The 22,908-nt window shown below is 42.6% G+C and overlaps 1 protein-coding gene across 1 annotated transcript in view; it reads left to right on the top strand.

The window, feature by feature from the left end:
• TIMM44 (translocase of inner mitochondrial membrane 44) overlaps nt 1-22,908 on the top strand; it is a 1,268,345-nt gene that overhangs the window by 449,592 nt on the left and 795,845 nt on the right. The gene's annotated exons all lie outside the window — the stretch shown is intronic.

Here is a 22,908-nt window from a genome sequence, read left to right on the forward strand (position 1 = left end):
CTTTTACTGTCGTCTTTCATTCTTAACTTGTTTTGTGTTTTTTCCCTTTAATTTTTGCACTGCCCCATGGGCTTGTAATGACTGGGAGCCACCCAGTTACCTGTTTAATGCCCTGTCCAGTGGGTGATGGGACCCTCTCACACTGTAGGTGGATGTTTATTTTTATTCCCTGTCTGTAAAGGTGAAGGGGCAAAGAAGGTTGTGACTTTTTTTATCACATTGAGTGAGGTTACACATGAGACCAGTTCTGCATACTGAATGTGATAGCTTGTATTTATTCAGGCTTTCCAAGGCATTTATTTCTGTTGATGATGTATCCCTTCTTCCTGAAAGAGGTGAACATCTCTTTGTAGCGGTTTCCTTTCTTACCTAGCCGGCTAGTGTATTGGCTACTAATCAAACCTAGGTCCACTGTACTACTTGTAGGTGCTTTACCCCTGTATCACATGGCTGTCATTCTTGGATTGTTCCTGCAACTAAGTTTTTTTTAATTTTATTTTTTATAATTAACTAGGCAAGATTCATTTGAAACAAGTAACTTTTGTTAGATGTGAACCTTGAATTTAGAGGCGAGTTGATCCTGGATCTGCATGGTTCATCTCATTAGCAGATCGCCCATCTCCTTATGGTGGTCTTCATCACACATTTCAGAATTTTAAGATTTGTTTTATATAAGAAACTAGCCCTGATGATTTCTTAATGTTTGTAACTCCAAATTCTTTGACCGGGAATGATGCAATGTTGACATATGTTTTTTTCAGCTGTTAAGGACAACTAGACTCGTACTATATTTTGTAGAACCTAATTTGCACTGCGTAGCTCCATTGCATTGCACTTGTTTGGTGAATTTTATATTCCTCATGTTTCAGTTTATTAACTCCTGAGTATGTTGCATGCCTCTGCTGCCGTAGTGGAGATGTGAGACCTGATACTGTGAGCCTTAACACTTTCAGTTCTAAGAAATTTGACGACTCACTGATGTACCTTTAAAGTGTTTTGACAGGAACGGTTAACTCTTAAGAGCTGTGTACCTCAGAGAATGGGAATCCTTTGCCAATGCCACATTTGGGGCATTAAAGGTGTGCCCCCTGTTTGTACTTAAGTTTTGCTGTTCCATAGATCTCAGTTGTGTTTCTTAGGCTTTCAGCAACCCCCTGCATCCTCATCTTCACTATACTTTAAGTGACGGCGTCATTTCTGGCAATTTCTTTGGTTGGTCCTTCCACAAGTCTTACTTTGTTCCGTCTTGTTCTTGCTCTTCTTCTGTAATCCAAACTCCTTTTGTCTTGTTAATTACTCAGCTTTTTTTCCCCTTCATATTGTGTTTTGCCTTTGGTTTTCCAGTGAATGACAGTTGAAATACCTTAATGTTTCTTCAGAAGTCTTGCCATGCAGACAGGTTTAGACATGTCAGTTTAAATGCTGGTTGTCAGATTTAAGGAATTAAATTCTAAGCTGAATAAATAGAGACAGTCGCTAATGAGTAATGATTTACCAGACTTAAAATTAGCCTTATTATTTATTTATTTTTAAGTATTTCATTATAAATTTTAGAAAACTAACTAAAGGCAATGACAGAAACAGAGAATACACAGACAAGGTTGGGGATTTTAACTGGGAAAGAACAGCCAAAATATGATACTGGTTCATAAATGAAAGCTGTGAAATAAAAAAAAAAACACAAAGGCTGGCAGTAGATGATAGCAAATAATGGAGCTCAAAAGACCGTAAAAATATTTATTAGGTGAAAAGCTGTGAAATAACCACTTCATATGCTATGTACTATGTTTTTTTTGTACAGCCTCCTAAAGGGCTACCAGAGGAACCAATGCAGAGCAAAACCACACATCTACTCAGTACTGAGGTCTTTAAAATTACCATTCTCAGCCAGTACCCTGTTTAACGTGTACTCTCCCATGGAAAGAGTTAACATATTCCATCAAGGGTAGTCAACATAATAACATCACCCTTATCAGTCCTTGCTTTTGTTCAAATCTAGCTGAAAAACTTTTCAGTAAGCTTGGCTTAGCTACTTGCAACTTGCTTCTACCTGACATTAGACCTGAATAAACTGGAAGGTTTCAAAATGAAGCTAGAAGAATACCTGCAGAAAGAGACTACTTGTACATGCTGTCAGGACAAGGGCTAATACAAATGTATTGCATAACATTTGTAATGTATGCAGTTCTATTTTAAAGATTCCCCAGATGATTTACTAAGTTCTCCTGTAGAACATGTATATAGCATGTAAATGATGTAAATAATGCTCACTTTACTTGTGACTAAGTGGATGTTGCTACTGGGTTCAAAATCACTCCCACAACTCCAACCCACTGTGTACATTTTGTGTAATGACTGTATAGTGGTTATGATGCTGTTCACTTCTGACTAATGCTGCTGTTATAATCCACATTTAGTGCTGTTTTTTTTTTCTATTTACTGCTTGCTGTTTCTTCTAAATGCCACTGCTTGTTTATGCTTATTTAATATTTTTTATCCCACTTTTTTATACATGCAGCCAACAGTCAGCTGACCCCGTTGACGTTGCTCATTCACTGGGCCTACGTTTCTCTCTCTTCTTTACTCCTCCAGACTTCCTACAGCACGGGTTGGGACTAGTGAGGAGATTGAGGGGTCTGGTGACAGCATCATATTGCTGCTTTGGGTTTTCTATTTCAAATTCACATCCTTGCACGTGCCCACAACTCTTCCACAAGCAGCTGACTTCTGCAAGCTGCCTCACCCATTCTCAATAGCACTCAGTTGTAGTTTTCCTCAGTCTCCATTATGGAAATCCGTACTGCTTTGACCTGTACATGTGCCCCCTCCTGGATGGGTTTGCCCATTCTCCCATGCCAGTGCCTTAGACAAATGTCATTCGAATCATAACTGATTCACCTTGCCCGTAGTCAGGGCTTTATTCCTCTGTGCCACAGCACTGGTTGTTCTTATTTAATATTATTGTAACTCTGCTTATTCTGAGCCTGGGTACTGACTAAAAAGGGTCTTTGGACCAGTTCACTTGGGTGGTTATCAAATTGCAGTAAATAAACTTGAGTCTGTAAAAGCAGTTGTGAAATATAACAGTTTGAAAGCCAAAACCTTGATTGTGTCTTCATGTTTTTAGAATATAGCCAACACTAGCTTTGGCACACTTGCTGTACCACGTAGAATGTGCTACATCCGAGAAGGGTACACCATTTCTGTATGGAGGGATAGGTTCCTGACCCAGAGACTCCCCAGACTCTGGAATAGATTGCCCATACATGTCAAGCAGAGTGCCTCTTTGGACCTCTTCAAGAGGAACCTTGACGATTGGATGGGAGAAAGGAAATTCACCCCAGGGATCACGTCAGTCGCCCTGCTAGACAGGGGTCCAGGAAAGTAAATAATGTGGGAAGAAATAGCCAGGGAATTGTTATGGCTAGGCTTGTATAGGCCCTAGGGCTGATAGCCTAGTACCAACCTATGAACCTATGAAACCTATGAATGTAGCTACGAGAGTCTATGTAAACTTGTTTCCCTGAGCAAACTGGTAATTCAGGGCTCTTTTACTATAATGTGGCTCTTAAGACAGTGTGCAAGCAGTACTATGTTTAGACTTTATAAATGCAAGTTTCTGCATTTGTTAGCAGCATCAGATGCTGAGTGACACAAATGCTGTCCATCACTGCTATACTTTGTAGTTTTTCTTAAATGCAGAATTCTCTTATTTGCTATTCAGTAGGCTGTTTTCTGGCACATGTATGCCAGAAGAATGTGCATCTCTGAAGCATAGGGGGTGGACGGGTTTGGTTTGTATCTACACTTCCCACTCGATGTTTCCACTCATCCCCTATGTTGTGTAGCTTATTTACAATGTAAGAAACATCCACATAATTTCTTGACGCAACTGCAACTATAAAGTAGTGTGCAACATGTAATTTACATAAAAAAATAAGATAATCTGTTTAGTAATTTGCATTGCAGCCATTAGCATTAATAGTACTGAAGACTCCATCATTATATTTAGTAACTGAACAAACTGTTAAGTATTCATTGTGTGGTACAATGTCCATTACCACTATTTAGATTACCACCAAAACCCCTCACCATGCAGAAGGTATGCCCATAGTGGATGCAAACCATTTGCTAAAACATTACTGTTATTTATACTAAGTAAAACTATGCCTTTCTCCGATGCATGGTCAGAAAAACTGCTGCCATATTCAGTACTACTTTTGCTACCATGAAAATTTACTGCAGTGTCTGTGTAAATGTTTACACTTTTGTACTCCATTTCTTCCCCCCATAACTACAGGTCAGTAGAAGCTATATATACAAGACCACAGCTGTCTGTATATGAATATGCAAGCTTTATACTTTTACCCTTTACTGATGTTCATTGTGTTTCACTGTTGCAGTCATTACTCTTGGGGTTATCCTGCTGGCAGGCTACCCAAAGTCGGCCAGAATTTCAAAGTCCAGGACCGGCGTCGGTTGCTGTCGCCTCTTCCCTGACGTCAGTGCGCCAGGGGTATAAAAGATGCAGCCGACGCCAGTGCGCCAGGGGTATAAAAGATGCAGCCGACGCCATTTTCTTCAGTCTTTCTTGCCACGCGGTACCCAAAGCAAAAGCAGTTCGCAAGTGCCGGTCGGCCAACTCCTGAGATTTTCAAATCCGAATTTCAGAACCGATGTCTTCATTAAAGCTAAGTACCCCATTGGGGAAACTTTTTTCTTGCTCCAGACTGATGTCAGAAAAAGTTAACAATTGTATTTCTTGTGGGAAGCAAATACCTCATAAGGATTTTCACTCTTACTGTATTCCTTGCCTAGGCCCTGATCACAACATTGCTAGCTGTCGGTTTTGTGCTAGATTTAAACCAACGCACTATTAAGCGTCTGTTTGATTTTGCATTTCATTACTATCTGAAGATTTAATTATATAATGCCGTCGGAACAGCCGACGACAGGAGTATACAAAAAACACAAGGACAAGGAAAAGGATAGGCATCCGAGGTCCAAAACTGACGACGAGACCTCCGTTAGGCCAGTCGCCGGTTCGCCAGTTCTCAGTGAGGCGCTTTCACAGCCCCTGGCGCCCGCTACCTCAGAGCCACATGCCGCGTCCGACTCCCACGTGGAGCCAACTGGGCCTCTGGATACTCAAGGTATTGGACACTTGGAAATCATTCCCTCAAATGGGTCCGGAGCCACTGAGCAGGCATCGGCTTCTGAGGGTGTCTTCAGACCTATACAACTGTATGTTAAACCATCTTCAGCTTCAAAGACAAAGACTAAAGCAGCTCTAAAGACAAAGAAACAAGTACAGCATTCTCCTACTCAGACTTCCATGTCTAAAAAACAGATGCTTAAAATGGCCGAAGACCTAATTACTTTGATCAGGGGTTCCCATCCCCCTCTTGATAAGAGGCCTAGGCAAGAGACAGAATATGATTCTTCTGATCAGGTTTCCATTTCCTCTGATTCCTCTTCTGAACAGGATTATTCCATGCTTCCCTATGAGGACTCTGATGCTGAAGAATCCATTCCTTCAGCCTCTCCTCCTGAGGATTATTCTTTTGGGGAAACCCTGCATACCATGAGGGAGCATTTCCACTGGGAGAGCCAAGATTATTTTGAATCTTAGGAAAAGGCTCAGAGACCTTTCTGCTACTTCCTCAGCACAGACCCGTTGCTATTCCACCTGTTCTAGACATTGTAGATGATGTATTTTCAGAGTCCGGCCTGTCCCCTGACTCTTTACCCCCTGCACCTGCTAAGCCAGACATATACTACAGGGTCCCGGATTCTCATAAATTCCTATATAAAAACCCCGCTGCTGACCCAGAAACTATATCTCAGGGTCCCACAGGGGTCAAAGCTTCCACTGCAAAAAACCCTGTCCCCTCTGATAGGGATTCTAGGGCTCTGGACAGATGAGGGAAAAAAGTTTACACTTCTGCTACCTTGGCTGTAGGGGCTTTAATTTGTCAGTTTCATATGCTTAAATATCAGCAATATTTAATGTCACTGCTTAAACAGAAATTGTTGACAAATACTGAATGTTCAGAGAACAAGGAAATGCAGGATTTATTGCATGCAGCTGAACAAGTGGGAAAGCATACTTTGCAATGTGGTTATGATTCACTGGAGGCCTCTTGCAGGGCAGCTGTTACAGGTTCTGTTATTAGAAGGCATGCTTGGTTAAAGGAACAGAATCTGCCTGATCATGTTAAAGCAAAATTATTAGATGCTCCATTACAGCATGATACTTTGTTTGGTACTAAAGCAGAAGAGGTGTTGAAAAAAATGGAATGGAGGATAAAGCAAAATCCATGCAGACAGTTAAGGATTTCTTACAGGTAGAGCCACCCAGATTTAGCAGGAACTGGCCTTCTAAAATTTGGTCCATTGGTCCTTTCCAGTGTCAGACAGACCACAAAGAGGCAGATCCAGGTGTCCCAGAGGCAGATCTCAGCCCGAGGCTCATACAGGCCTAAACAATGGGGTGCTCCTACCTCCAAAAGCGGAGAAGACAAATCACAACCTTACAGGAAACAGTCCCAATGACTTTCCTCTGCCAGATCCAAGCACTTTTCTTTTAGCAGCCCCCTTAGGGGGGAAACTAGCACTTTTACATCAAATTGGCAAATGGTTACCCAAGACAAATGGGTCTTGAACATAGTGTCCCAAGGCTACAGGTTCCATTTTCACACCCTACCAAGGTGAAAAGATATGCCAGACCTGCCACACAATCAATGGGCAGAGGCACAAAAGTAAAGTACAGCCCTCATGGACATGAGGGCCATTCAACAAGTACCACAACCAGTGCAGGGGCAAGGATTTTACTCCAGACTTTTCTTAGTGCCCAGAAAGGCCAAAACCCGGAGACCAATATTGGACATGTCTATACTAAATACGTTTCTAGAAGTTCCAAAATTCAAGATGTTGACTCTACAGCAGCTACTGCCCATGCTGGGCAAGAAGGCTTGGCTCGTAACTTTGGACCTAAAAGAGGCATACCTGCATGTCCCAGTCGGACAATCTTGCAGAAGATACCTCAGATTCATAGCTGGCTCAATGCACTACCAATTTTCTGTACTGCCCTTTGGCTTATCTACTGCGCCCAGGGTCTTCACAAAATGCCTGGCACCAGTAGTTGTGTTTTGCAGACAGAGGAATTCAAATATATCCCTACATGGACGACTGCCTTATTCAAGCAGAGAACAAAGACATTCTTCTAAAGCATCTGGCGTTTGTAAAAAGATTACTAATTGGCCTAGGGTACACAGTAAACGAAAACAAATCAAAAACTAGTGTCCTCTCAAGAGGTAATATTCCTGGGTCCAAGCTTAAATACAACTGCCCAGATGGTTTATCTCACGCCAGACAGACAAAAACAACTGACTTCTTACTTCAAAAAATTGGCAACAAAGACCCACTTATCTGCAAGGAAAATCCTGCAGGCCTTGGGTTTCATGGCATCCTGCATTCTACTAATTCCATATGCCAGACTGCATATGAGGAAACTACAGTGGTATCTAAAAAGTGTTTGGACTCAGCATTGCCACAGCCTGGAGACAGTAATTACACTCATTCCCTGCCTGCAACAGGAGTTTCGATGGTGGGCAGAGGCCTGTCACCACAACAAGGGTCTGCCATTCAGTTTACCAACAGCCAGACAGACACTGACAACAGATGCATCAGATTATGCCTGGGGGGACAATATGGCAGGAAAATGTATTCAGGGCACATGGCCTGCAAGCCAGATGCATCTTCACATCAATCAAAAAGAGATGCTAGCTGTTCAAAATGCCCTGACAGCTTTCAAGGATCTACTTCATCCAGGACAGATAAAGATAGACAATACTACGGTCATGTGGTACATAAGCAGGGAGGTACACATTCCTACACCCTCTGCAGACGAGCAACGACCTTATGGGACACAGCATTGACTTATCAAGTTCACCTGCAAGCACAATTCCTGCCAGGAAAAACAAATACTCTGGCAGACGAACTAAGCAGAAACCTCATGGATCCTCACAAATGGAAACTGGATCCACAAGTCTTTAGCATGATAACAAGGAAATGGGGATGCCCAGACATAGATCTATTTGCCTCCCCTCACAACTGCCAATTGCAGAGATTTTGCACAAGGATTTATCACAAGCAAGCATGGAGAGTGGACGTCCTATCCTTCAGCTGGAAAAATCTAACAGTATATGCCTTTCCTCCACTGCCGCTCCTTCCCAGGGTACTCCTAAAGGTCAGACAAGAGAAGCCAAAAATTATACTGATTTCACCAGACTGGCCACGCCAGCACTGGTACCCAATCCTAAAGAGCTTGTCTCAAGGTCCAGCATGGATATTGCCTCAAACTTCTCACTTGCTGACCCAACAAAACAATCGGATCCTGCACAGCCAACTCAGGACCTTAAATCTGGCAGCATGGTGGATAATGTAGCCATTCAGAACGCTTCTCTTTCAAAAGCTGTTATGGATGTTATCTTGGAGGCCAGGAGGCCCAGTACCAGAAAATCTTATGCAGAAAAATGGAAGAGATTCTGTGCTTGGAACCAGGAGCAAGGCATTGACACGTGTGTACCAAATATCCCTCAGATTTTACAATACCTAACTGAGATGCTGAACAAAGGCCTTTCTTTCTCATCAATTAAGATTCATGCCTCTGCCATTTCAGCCCATTACAATGTGGAACCACCTATCTTTTCTCATCCTTTAGTAAGGCAGTACCTCAGAGGGGCCAAAAACATTAGGCCTCCAAGGAGAGCACCAATTCCGGCATGGGACCTCAGTTATAACTCACACTGCCTCCTTTTGAGCCAGCCTCAACAGCGGATATAAAATTCTTATCCTGGAAAACAGCTCTGCTCCTAGCAATAACGTCTGCAAGATGAGTCTCGGAGTTACAAGCACTCATGGCTGTGGAACCTTTTATCATTTTTCATCCAGACAGGGTTTCTCTGAGGACAAACCCAACATTTATGCCTTGGACATGACACAGGCAGTTCTACTTCTACTTGACAGAACTAAAGCTCAGAGAACTGAGCAACTTTTTAGTGTCATATGCTGCAGATCACAAGGAAAGGCCATCTCAAACAGTGAAAGAATAACCCAACCCTTTTAGTTTTAATTGGCCTCTAAAAAAAGGTCCTTTTTCTGCCACACAGAGACCCCAAAGAGGCAGATACAGGCTCTAGGGGGAGGCAGGGAGACAATCCCGTGATATAGTGGAGAGGCCTGGCAAGCAAGCCCACACAAAGAAAAGGAGAACAGGAGGATAGTTTTTAGAAAGCAAACCCATGACTTTCTCCTTGCATGCCAACCAGGTTTCAAAAATGGCAGCCCTAGGAGGAGAGCTGGCATTATTTTCAAAAAAGTCACAATGGATCAAAATGGAAATGGATTACAAATATTATAAACATCAGCAACACCTTTATTTTAAGAATTCTTCCAAAGACCAGAGGTACAACCAAATTTCAGGGCAGAAACACAAAAAACAATCTCATAAACATGAACCATCAACAACATGAAAGAACACATTAAACAAATAACAAGGAAGGTCAAGGTTTAGGAGAAGGCCCAGGGAGGAAGGAGGAAATTAATCATTAAGATTGGAGACCTATTAAAATCATAAACACATTTCTCACATGTCAACTTTCTAAAACTCACTCTGTTTCAACTTCTTCCCATCCAATGCCAAGAGTCTTAACAGTAAATATTGGACCCTCAAGGAGGGCAGCAGCAATGTCAACCAAACAAGCAGAAGGTACCATTTACCTCTCATTTTGCTCACCACATTCCCAATCATTATTCCTCGCTGTCTTTTGGCTATCTATCTGCGCCCAGAGTATGCCTTAAATCACCCTGGCAAAACTGCAGCATCACTGACCACAAAGATACCCATATATTCCCAGATTGGACGACTGCCCGATCCCAAGCGGAGCAAGCACATCTTCTGGAAACATGGGTTTATGTAAATAATGTTATGAAAATCTCTGGGACACAGTCACAAAAAGAAATCAAGGCTAATACCTTCCCTGAAGATAATTTTTCCTGGGTGTCTATTTGACAAACACCCAGATGGCTCACCTCACGCCAGAAGAAGCAGGCAAAACAATACAATACTTCAGAACATGCACCAGGCTGACTGCAAGTGAAAATCCCCAGGCTCAGAATCCACATGCAGAAAATCCCACATGGGAGCCAAAATGGGGATGATCAAACCATTGTCCCATAAACAATCATGCATGCCACTACCACAATAAACAATAAAAACTAATTCCATGTGTGCAAAAAGTTTTGGAACAATGTCAATCAATTCGTCAAACAAAAGAGCAAGCAGGTCATTCAAAACTCACAAATCAAGTCATCACAACAGACACAGTCGCGGGGGGCACACATACAGAGATGGTGCATCCAGAGCAAATGGTCCCAAAAAGAAAAGCACCTTCACCTTCATGTAAAAGAAATGCTAGTAGTCATTAAATGAAATTATCTACAGCTGCTATTATACACTTCAGAACGGGTCACAAATTGATACAGTATTATAGAACGGACAAACATTGTGGGAGGAAACACAACAACAAACTCTCTATAGACTGGCCATGTCCCCTGGCCATGTCACTTTGGAACATCAATGGTACTACAAGCACAGTACTTAACAGTAACTCTGAAAGGCTAAGGACAACAACCTAAGCAAACTAACTACAGGATCCACCTACCTAATAATGGAATGCATCCAAAAATTTTAAGAATAAAATCGAAGAATGAAGAGGGCAGACATAGATCTCTTTGCCTCCCACAAGAATCATCAATTGACAAAATTCAATCAAGGATCTTCCATCAAGTGAGAGGGAGAGAGATGGCCTTCTTTCTTTTTCTCTGACTTCAATATGCCTTCCTCCCTTCTCCTCTGCTGCCCAAAGCTTTACCAAAGACCAAAGCAGACAGACCAAAGAGGATTCTCATTGTTCGGACTGGCCAAGGCAACACTGGTACCACCCCTGCCTGCCTAGATGCATTCCCCCCCATGGACCTGGGCCTCTAATTCTTCTTCTTCTGACTCACACAGTTTCAAAAAACTTCACAGCCAGCTAAAAAACACAAATCTAGCCAGCATGAAAGATCCTTAGCATCTCAACAGGCCCCTCTTCAAGGAGGAGCAGGATGTCTTTTGGAGCCAGAGGCATCAACTAGAATGTTTTTGTGTCTGGAGAAAGAAAAATGTTTTGTGTCTGGAATGAGAAAGGGGCAGGATCTACTACAATATGATTTTACCAAATAACAATATACTTTGAACTGACACAGTGGACTTTCTCTCAGCCATTTCTGCACACATGCCCACCTCATTTCTGCAGAATACACACTGATCATTCTTATTCTTCTTCTCTTTTAAGAATAAAGGCAGTTCCTCAGAGCTAAGAACAACTTTAGGGGATCAACAACACAATACCCGGATCTTATCTTCATTGTGGGAAAATTGAGTGACCCCATCTTCTTTGCAGCCGCCTCCTCCATCAGATTTGCAATAGTTGTCCCATCAGCAGGCTTTCGAGTCACACAGAGAGTTTCAGAACTACAGGCTCCTGCTGCTGCTTATCATCATTCAGGTCATCGGCATCCAGACAAACCGAAAGCCTCCTTAATAATTAATTTGACATTTCTCTAATAATAACTTCCCCAGTACACATTCAGTAGTCTATCCAGACCAGACTCCACTTGAAGCACTGAGAAAAACATGAAACAGTTAATAGCTTTACAAATGCAGAACACATAGAGAGGATTAAAAAAGAGAAGATTTATTAGACCTATTACTAAATGTTTTGTATGTTGTTTTTTTTTTTTTTTTTTTTTTTTTTTTTTAAACTAAAAAATAGGGGAAAGTGGGAGTACAGTTGTACACCTACCTATACATATGTTCCGCCGAGGTATTCACTGTTGCAGTTATTACTTGGTTTACCTCCCTGGCAGCTGGCCCAGTCGGACGGAATTCCATTCAAAGTCCTGGTCACCAGTTGTTGTTACCTCTTCCTGACGCCAGTGCGCCAGGGGTATAAAAGATGCAGAAAGAATGCAGAATTTTCTCACCCTTGTTCTGTGGATTTGGATAAAAGGTAGGCAAGTGAATGGTTTGGTTGAGGGCCACACTGGACACCACCTTAGGCATAAATGTTGGGTTTGTCCTCAGAGAAACCCTGTCTGGATGAAAAATGATAAAAGGTTCCACAGCCATGAGTGCTTGTAACTCCGAGACTCGTCTTGCAGATGTTATTGCTAGGAGCAGAGCTGTTTTCCAGGATAAGAATTTTATATCAGCTGTTGAGGCTGGCTCAAAGGGAGGCCGTATGAGTTTTTCCAAGGCATAATTGAGGTCCCATGTCGGAATTGGTGCTCTCTTTGGAGGCCTGATGTTTTTGGCCCCTCTGAGGTACTGCCTTATTAAAGGATGAGAAAAGATAGGTGGTTCCATATTGTAATGGGCTGAAATGGCAGAAGCATGAATCAATGAAAAGGAAAGGCCTTTGTCCAGCATGTCAGTTAGGTATTGTAAAAATCTGAGGAATATTTGGTATAGATGTGTCAATGCCTTGTTCCTGGTTCCAAGCACAGAATCTCTTCCATTTTTCTGCATAAGATTTTCTGCTACTGGGCCTCCTGGCCTCCAAGATAACATCCATAACAGCTTTTGAAAGAGGAGTGTTCTGAATGGCTACATTATCTGCCAAGCTACCAGATTTAAGGTCCCGAGTTGACTGTGCAGGATCTGATTGTTTTGTTGGGTCAGCAAGTGGGAAGTTTGAGGCAATATCCATGCTGGACCTTGAGAAAAGCTCTTTAGGACTGGGTACCAGTGCTGGCGTGGCCAGTCTGGTGCAATCAGTATCATTTTTGGCTTCTCTTGTCTGATGTTTAGGAGTACCTTGGGAAGGAGAGGCAGTGGAGGAAAGGCATATACTGTTAGGTTTTTCCAGCTGAAGGATAGGGCGTCCACTCTCCATGCTTGTTTGTGATAAATCCTTGTGCAAAATCTCTGCAATTGGCAGTTGTGAGGGGAGGCATATAGATCTATGTCTGGGCATCCCCATTTCCTTGTTATCATGCCGAAGACTTGTGGATCCAGTTTCCACTCGTGGGGATCCATGAGGTTTCTGCTTAGTTCATCTGCCAGAATATTTGTTTTTCCTGGCAGGAATTGTGCTTGCAGGTGAACTTGGTAAGTGAACGCTGTGTCCCACAAGGTCATTGCTTGTCTGCAGATGGGGTAGGAATGTGTGCCTCCCTGCTTATGTACCACATTACCGTAGTATTGTCCGTCTTTATCAGTAGCTGTCCTGGATGAAGTAGGTCCTTGAAAGCTGTCAGGGCATTCTGAACAGCTAGCATCTCATTTTGATTGATATGAAGATGCATCTGGCTTGCAGGCCATGTGCCCTGATTACATTTTCCTGCCATATGGGCCCCCCAGGCATAACCTGATGCGTCCGTTGTCAATGTCTGTCTGACTGTGGTTAAAGTGAATGGCAGACCCTTGTTGTGGTGACAGGCCTGTGCCCACCATCGAAACTCCTGTTGCAGGCAGGGAATAAGGGTAATTACTGTCTCCAGGCTGTGGCAATGTTGAGTCCAAATACTTTTTAGATACCATTGTAGTTTCCTCATATGCAGTTTGGCATATGGAATTAGTAGAATGCAGGATGCCATGAAGCCCAAGGCCTGCAGGATTTTCCTTGCAGATAACTGGGTCTTTGTTGCCAACTTTTTGAAGTAAGAAGTCAGTTGCCTTTGTTTGTCTGGCGTGAGATAAGCCATCTGGACAGTTGTATTTAAGCTTGCACCCAGGAATATTATCTCTTGAGAGGGTACTAGTTTTGATTTCTTTTCGTTTACTGTGTACCCTAGGCAAATTAGTAATCTTTTTACAAATGCCAGATGCTTTAGAAAAATGTCTTTGTTCTCTGCTTGAATAAGGCAGTCGTCCATGTAGGGATATATTTGAATTCCTCTTTGTCTGCAAAACACAATTACTGGTGCCAGGCATTTTGTGAAGACCCTGGGCACAGTAGATAAGCGAAAGGGCAGTGCAGAGAATTGGTAGTGCATCGAGCCAGCTATGAATCTGAGGTATCTTCTGCAAGATTGTCTGATTGGGACATGCAAGTATGCCTCTTTTAGGTCCAAAGTTACGAGCCAAGCCTTCTTGCCCAGCATGGGCAGTAGCTGCTGTAGAGTCAACATCTTGAATTTTGGGACCTCCAGAAACGTGTTTAGTATAGACAGGTCCAGTATTGGTCTCCAGGCTTTGTCCTTTCTGGGCACCAAGAAAAGTCTTGAGTAAAATCCTTGCCCCTGCTCTTGTTGTGGTACTTGTTGAATGGCCCTCATGTCCATGAGGGCTGTAATTTGCTTTTGTGCCTCTGCCCATTGATTGTGTGGCAGGTCTGGCATAACTTTTGCCCTTGGTAGGGTGTGAAAATGGAACCTGTAGCCCTAGGACACTATGTTCTTGGGTAATCATTTGCCAATTTGGTGAAAAAAGTGCTAGTTTTCCCCCTAAGGGGGCTGCCAAAAAAAAAGTGCTTGGATCTGGCAGAGGAAAGTCATTGGGACTGTTTCCTGTAAGGTTGTGATTTGTCTTCTCCGCTTTTGGAAGTAGGAACACCCCATTGTTTAGGCCTGTATGAGCCTTGGGGCTGAGATCTGCCTCTGGGATGTCTCTTTGTGGCCTGTCTGACACTGGAAAGGACCCATTTTTGGAAGGCCAGTTCCTGCTAAATCTGGGTGGCTGTACCTGTAAGAAATCCTTAACTGTCTGCATGGATTTCGCTTTGTCCTCCATTTTCTTCAACACCTCTTATGCTTTAGCACCAAACAAAGTATTATGCTGCAATAGAGCATCTAATAATTTTGCTTTAACATGATCAGGTAGATTCTGTTCCTTTAACCAAGCATGCCTTCTAATAACAGAACCTGTAACCGCGGCCCTGCAAGAGGCCTCCAGTGAATCATAACCACATTGCAAAGTATGCTTTCCCACTTGTTCAGTTACATGCAATAAATCCTGCATTTCCTTGTTCTCCGAACATTCAGAATTTGTCAACATTTTCTGTTTAAGCAGTGACATTAAGTATTGCTGATATTTAAGCATATGAAACTGACAATTTAAAGCCCTTACAGCCAAGGTAGCAGAAGTGTAAACTTTTTTCCCCCCATCTGTCCAGTGCCCTAGAGTCCCTATCAGAGGGGACAGGGTTTTTTGCAGTGGAAGCTTTGACCCCTTTGTGACCCTGAGATATAGTTTCTGGGTCAGTAGCGGGGGTTTTATATAGGAATTTATGAGAATCTGGGACCCTGTAGTATCTGTCAGGCTTAGCAGGTGCAGGAGGTAAGGAGTCTGGGGACAGGCCGGACTCTGAAAATACATCATCTACAATGTCTAGGACAGGTGGAATAGCAAGGGGTCTGTGCTGAGGTAATAGCAGAAAGTCTCTGAGCCTTTTCTTAGATTCTGAGTAATCTTGGCTCTCCCAATGGAAATGCTCCCTCATGGTATGTTTCCCCAAAAGAATAATCCTCAGAAGGAGAGGCTGAAGGAATGGATTCTTCAGCATCAGAATCCTCATAGGGAGGAATAGAATAATCCTGTTCAGAAGAGGAATCAGAGGAAATAGAAACCTGATCAGAAAAAGTCATATTCTGTCTCTTCCCTAGGCCTCTTATCAGGAAGGAGATGGGAACCCCTGATCAAAGTAATTAGGTCTTCAGCCATTTTAAGCATCTGTTTTTTAGGCATGGAAGTCTGAGTAGGAGAATGCTGTACTTGTTTCTTTGTCTTTAGAGCTGCTTTAGTCTTTGTCTTTGAAGCTGAAGATGGTTTAACATATAACTATGTAGGTCTGAAGACACCCTCAGAAGCCGATGCCTGCTCAGCGGCTCCGGACCCATCTAAGGGAATGATTTCTGAGTGTCCTATACCTTGAGTATCCAGAGGCCCAGTCGGCTCCACGTGGGAGTCGGAAGTGGCCTATGGCTCTGAGGTAGCGGGCGCCAGGGACTGCGAAAGCACCTCACTGGGAACCGGCGACTGGCCTAGCGGAGGCTTCGTCGTCGGTTTTGGACCTTGGATGCCTATCCTTTTCCTTGTGTTTTTTTGTAAACTCCGGTCGTCGGCTGTTCCAATGGCATTATATAATTAAACCTTCGGCCAAAGTAATGAAATGCAAAATCGAACCGACGCTTAATAGTGCGTTGGTTAAATCTAGCACAAAACCGACAGCTAGCAACGTTGTAGTCGGAGCCTAGGCAAGTAATACAGTAAGAGTGAAAATCCTTATGAGGTATTTGCTTCCCACAAGAAATACGATTGTTAACTTTTTCTGACATCGGCCTGGAGCAAGAAAAAGTTTCAACGGGTACTTAGCTTTAATGAAGACTTCGGTTCTGAAATTCGGATTTGAAAATCTCAGGAGTTGGCCAACCGGCACTTGCGAACTGCTTTTGCTTCAGGCACCGTGCGTCAAGAAAGACTGAAGAAAATGGTGTCGGCTGCATCTTTTATACCCCTGGCGCACTGACGTCAGGGAAGAGGCGACAGCAACCAACGCTGAACCAGGACTTTGGAATTCAGGCCAACTGCGGGTAGCCTGCCAGCAGGATAACCAAAGAGTAATGACTGAAACAGTGAAACACTATGAACATCCACTTTTTTAAATGCCAGAAGACTGCAATTTTTCTGTTTTCTATCTTGTTTGCCGAAATTATCTTGGCTGCAGCCTAAAATAAAATATTAGTTTAGACTTCCACTTGCAGCAAAAAATGTAGACATGGTTGCATTTTAATGCACACATAATGTCATCAGCAGTCGTGTTTAAATCTTCCCTCAGCAGCCTAAGATAACAATATTATATTGCTTGTATCCAGCTAGATTCATTAGTGAAGAAAAAAAGTGCCTTTTTACTTTAATATCACTAGTGTTAGGTGGTCACTGATAAGACTTAGCTTCTATTTAAAATACCATGGTATACAGGAGTACTTTACAATATAACTTGCAGCTTACATCAAGATATTTATTATACAGATATTACTAAGAAAAACTTTTTTATTTTTTACTTATTGTTACATTTTCAGTTACTTTATCTTTCTAAGCATTAATGACAGTATGGGGGTTATGCTTTACAGTTCTCCTGATAGTTTAACACAGTCAACATAATTCCAGCCTTTTGCAGCTACTACTTCTAGCAAAAGCACAATTCCCATGCTTAAACTGCTGCATTAAAGAGAATAATACATTAACTGCTCAGTATTTCCTTAGTGCAGGGATAAACATGCTCCTCTTCCTTTTGGTTTACAGTAAATAATGATTTTCCAAAAATACTTTGGTATCCCTCAGGTTTTAACACTTTTCCCTTCAGCCACAATTTTGTCAGGAGCAGCTCATTCTGCTTGTATGACAGCATCTTTACTAATATAGGTCTTTGTTTACTTTGGTTTAGCCAGATTTGGAGCTTACATATAGTATGCTCTTTCAGTTAACAAATCCTGCTGTGGAACACCAGTCTAATTTTACATTCATCCAATTAATGCAATTATTCCTTCCAGTTTTTCTGGTATAGAAATAAATCTCAGGTTTTCTCTTGTGTGCTCTGTGCTCTAACTCTACTGTTTTTGAAACAGTTCTTCTTGAGAAGCCTCATACTCAGCCATCTTTCCTTCATTCCAGCATTTGATTTCTGCAGTCGTATATTATTTCATTAGCTACTTAAAGCTTCTTTTATGCTCTACAACATTTTGCCATTAGATGTATAAAGTCATAACCACCCCCTCCTTGTTTATTGGAGTAATCATCTACTCTGAGGTATTAAACCTGTCCCCTCTCTCCATCTGTGTTCCATCTCTTATTGTTAACTGTCACCTAACCTCACAAAAAAATTGCCATAGTCTCTATATACATCTCCCCTGGCAAGAGGATTCCAGTCCTAGAGAACTTTCTCTCCTGGCTCACTCAACATGTCCCCTATGAAATCATCATACTTGGAGACGTTAACATAGAGTGGACTAAACTGTCCCCCTCATCCCGAACCCATAGTCTCACCCTCCACGGATTTCACCAACACATTTCTACCCCCGCTAGAACTGTCAAAAACTCCCCTTCTGGACCTATCCTTGACTGGATTCTTACCTCGGCTCCCAACCATTACCATAACTCCGGCATACTTCTAAACTCTTTAAGTGATCACCCCCTCCAACCTTTATTCATAGATTCACCCAACATTTTCCCAAAGACCGTACTTACAGAATATGCTGGCATCTCACCCACTTTGACTCAGACACTTTTAACTCTAAACTCTCTGGCATCAGTTGGTCCTTGCTATACCACCTCCCTCTCAGTGAGGCTGTAAAGTCCTTCAATAAGATTCTCTTTGATACTCTTGATTTTTATCACCCCTTCTAGAAAAATCAGTATTAAATCCAACTATATCCCCGGCTTACAAAACAAACTGATTGATCATGCGCAAAAGAGAGAGCACCTGGAAATCCTGGGTTAAAAATAAATCCCCTCCCTTAATTCAGACATACAAAGAGCTCAAAAACCAGATAAAAAAACTAGTCATCAAAGATGAGCCTATTTTTCCTCTAACCAATGCATTCCTTACCATCAACAACCTGCTCCACCCAGGTAAACCCACTACTCTCAACTCCTTTCCTCAAAACACTGCCACTGAAAGTGCCACTCTCCTTACTCTCCTCAACAACTATTTCATAGAAACTATCCAGAAGCTCACACAAAATAGTACATCTCACCCCACCCCTCTATCACCTCTTAACAAAACTCTTCCCAATACATTTTCTTTCCAACCAGTCCCAATTACCACTATTAAATCTCTGCTAAATAAACTTAAGCCTTGCTCTCCCTCTGCCGACCAACTACCCTCCCACTTCTGACAAATAGCTGTGCAATCCATCGCTTACCCTGCTACTATGCTTCTTAATCATTCCATTTCTGAAGCCCTTGTCCCAGATATCTGGAAATCCTTTTGTGCAATCCCTCTTCACAAAAGCGTCAACTCTACCGATCCCTCTAACTTTAGACCCATTGCTCTCCTGCCCCCCTTTCTAAAATTTTAGAAAAGTGCATCCATGCTCAGTTAATCAAACACCACCTTGACAATCTTCTCATTTCTATCCAACATGGCTTTAGACCCCACCACAGCAAAGCCACTGCATTACTCTTCTTTACTCAAACAGTAGCTGAAGCCCCGTGACAACTTGCTTGTCTCCCGTCTATTCCTTGATCTTTCAAAGGCCTTTGATACTATCTCTCACTTTAAACTCCTTACTAAACTTTCTGATCTACATCTCTCTTCCTCCTCCATCAGCTGGTTCTCTAGCTACATCTCCGGCAGGCAGCAGTCTGTCTGCTGGCAAACTGTCCTCTCTCCATTCCTCCTTGTAAATACTGGAGTTCCCCAAGGATCGATTCTAGGCCTCCTTTTGTTCAACATATTCACTAACAAACTTCACTTTGCTAATAACCTGTCTACACTTCCACAGTATGCCGATGACTCCTTCCTTATCACCTCTGCCCACAAAATCCCTGAACTCCTAGCTCTCATGCAACAAACCTTCACCTTTGTCAGAACCTGGCTGTCTGATAACCAATTAATACTAAATCCAAAACAATCCAAACTCCTTCTCTTCTTTAAAACACTTGCCCAGCTCTAACCCTCTTTTTCTATCACCTCTCTTAACAACACCTTCATCAAACCCGAACCTCATACCAAACTACTTGGAGTAATTATTGATGATGAACTAAAATTCGATACTTGTATCCAACAGTGTATAAAAAAATGACCCACCAGAAACTCAGACCTCTCTGTCACAGCCAGATATTTCTGTCACCTTCTTCCAAACTTTCCCTTGCTCAGTCCCTTGTTCTACTCTGCCTTCTCTCTACTGCCCTGTCCTTACTAATGTTCAAACTTATCACAAAATAGCCAGGTTTGTAATCTCCCCTATAAATCCCATCATGGTCTCGCCCTTAAATCACTCCAATGGCCAGAATTCTCTAAACTACTTCTACCCCAACTTCACATTACACATTCTATCCTGAATGACCCCTCTTCCTGCCCTTCCATCTCCAACCTAGTCTCCTATTGCAACTGCCATCGTCACCTTCATACTTCCAGCAAACACCTCCTTGACATATATAAATCCAGTAAAAATATAGGAAAGTCCCTCTACAAATAATCAGTTGCACATGCTTAGAACTCACTCCCCGAAAACGTAAGAAACATTCATCAAAAACACCTGTCCTGCCCTTTTCTAACCCCCACTTGATGTAGCCTCTTCTCAACTTTAACTCCTTTTCCCTAGTCTACACTTTAATTTTTAGTACTTGCCTCATATATACCTTTATACCTCCTTCTCCCCTCACTTCCATAGCATATATACTCATATATATCTTTATTTAAAAAAAATTGATTGAAGGGTTTATCTATTTGTATGTACCTCATGTGTGATCTTCTCTAGACCTGTCAGTTGTTATTTAACCTACTCTATGTACATATATATTCTTTAACTGTTGATTTTCTTATTATGTTTCATGATAGTTTTAATTTTTTACTCTACTGTTGTTGTCGTCTTTTCCCGGTTTGGGGTCGCCACAGTGGAACTCCAGTCTGCTAATGATTGGCAGTAGATTTTCATGAATGCCGAGGTGCTAGCTCGACGTTCAACCTTCAACACAGGCACACGCCCATTTATGCATGTCTTTCGAACGCCTACCCAACCGCGGGGAGGACATGCGGACTCCACACAGAAGGCAGTCCTCGTACTCTAGCCGAGAATTGAACGGGAGAACCTCTTGCTCTGAGGCAACAACGCTACCGCTGCACCACCATGGATATCTTGTAAAAATATGTAATAATTTTGGAGCTTTTCTCCTCGGATCTCCACTGAAAATGGGCCCCTGGCTCAGTTGGATTAACCCAGTTAACAAATGGCAATAAATAAATAAATAAATAAATACTCTTGTATCTTACTTATTTCGCACATCTCTGAATGTATTTTATTTTTTTCTTCTAAATTACTGGAATCCATCTGCTGTATTAAAACTGAAACCTGAACTGTTCTTTGCTGAAGAGCTACAAGGTTCTTCCTAACAAGAGCTTTTTCTTCTCCTTTTCTGGTCAGTTTTCTCTTATTTTCTCCAGATTTCTCTGCTGACATCTAGGCAGTGTAGTGACTTGTAACTGTATTTTACCCTGATTACTAACTTTTATTGACTTTTTTAATACCACTTTCATTTTCACACTGGGAGAGCTTTAATCAACCTGCTGTTTATTGTGCAGCCATCTTGTTACCCTCTAGTACCCAGTAATGTTTAGTTAAATACAGGAAGTAGTCCGGAACTGTGCATTTACAGTTTGCAAAAAGACGTGGTAGCACATCTAGTGTTAAAATATCTGTGGATCTGAGTGGATGCTGATGTATATTTTTTTCATTTTAATACATGAATAGTTAGATTACATTATTAAGGCTATGAGATGGCCTCCTGACATCTGGGATTTGGGTCCTTCAACCATTATTTACCGGGTGTAGTTCTTCGAAAGACATCTCCATCGAACATCCCTCCATCGACACCAAACCGTCGAAATTCACTTCCACGATTTGCAGAATTTTTGCCAGGATAAGAAAGTAGTTGGCCAGCTCCACATCTTTGCCTTTTTCCCCACTGTAGTGTGATCTCAGAGTTGGCATATATAGTTAGCGAGATGTGGGGGGGCAAAGCCCTCCACTTGGGTGGGTTTGATTTAGTCCATTGTGTGCTCCATTGTGCTGTGGGCCGATTGTTTCATTGCCCTGGGTAAAATTCCCGCGAATCGTGGAAGTGAATTTTGATGGTTTGGTGTCAATGGAGAGGTGTTCGATGGAGATGACTGTTGAGGCTGCTGGGTGTAAGGATAGTCTGCCCCCAACTGCCTCCAGAGTAGGACAGTTGGGCAGCACTTCAGGAGCACTGAAAGGGCTTGTCAGAGAGGGATTCCCTGAAGCCCTGGTTCTGAAGACCACCTCGGCCCCAGGGGCAGTGTCTACCACTAAATCCTCTCCCTCTACCCCTGGAAGAGGATTCTTCCTGCAAATCAAGGAAGGCCTCTTGGGATTTGTGGAACCACATCTTCTTCCCGCTCTGTTGGTTCCTAGAAAAGATCCATTGGGGGGAAGAAAATTTAATTCCCACGAAAGATAGTCTTGCCCTCGTGTTTGCTGTGGGTCAGAGTCTCCTTAACAGATGGTCCAAATAAGGAGGAACCATGAAAAGGGGGGTTGATGAACGATGCTTTGAAGGGGTCCGCAAACCTGCATAAGCTCATCCAGGCATGTCATCTAAGGGCTATGCCTGAGCCAGCTGCTCAAGCAGTTTCCTCTGCCACATTGGAGATTAGCCTCATCGAAGAGTTAGCAATAGAAGCCATGGTATTCAGCTGTGGGGAAAACTTTTTAAAGGCTTTCTCCAACAGCAACTGCCCCAGGGATATGGATAGTTCCTTTACCAAGTCTCTCCGGAGGTGAGTGAAATGTGCCAGATAATTTAATGCCCTCAGCAAAAAGGTGACTGAGGTATACACTCGCTTCCCATGTCTTTCCAAGGCCCAAGACTCTTTGCTCTGGGGGTGCACAGTAGAGCTCTGTTCAGTGAGCTTTTTCTTGGTGGCTGCTGACACCACAATAGCATCAACTAGGACACCTTTGCTCCAGAAGGGATGATCCTTGGGGGGACTAAGGAGGAGTCGAGAAAGCCCTCTCTGACACCTAGAATGTCGAGGATGCCGGAGGAGCCTGTACCCCTGCACTGGAGGCTGAAGTCCCCATGGGAGAAAGAGAAGAGGCCACCCCAGATCTGAC

The sequence above is a fragment of the Protopterus annectens genome, chromosome 13.part0 (genome assembly GCF_019279795.1).
Source record: "Protopterus annectens isolate FY-2018-M chromosome 13.part0, PAN1.0, whole genome shotgun sequence".
Classification (NCBI taxonomy): domain Eukaryota; kingdom Metazoa; phylum Chordata; order Ceratodontiformes; family Protopteridae; genus Protopterus; species Protopterus annectens.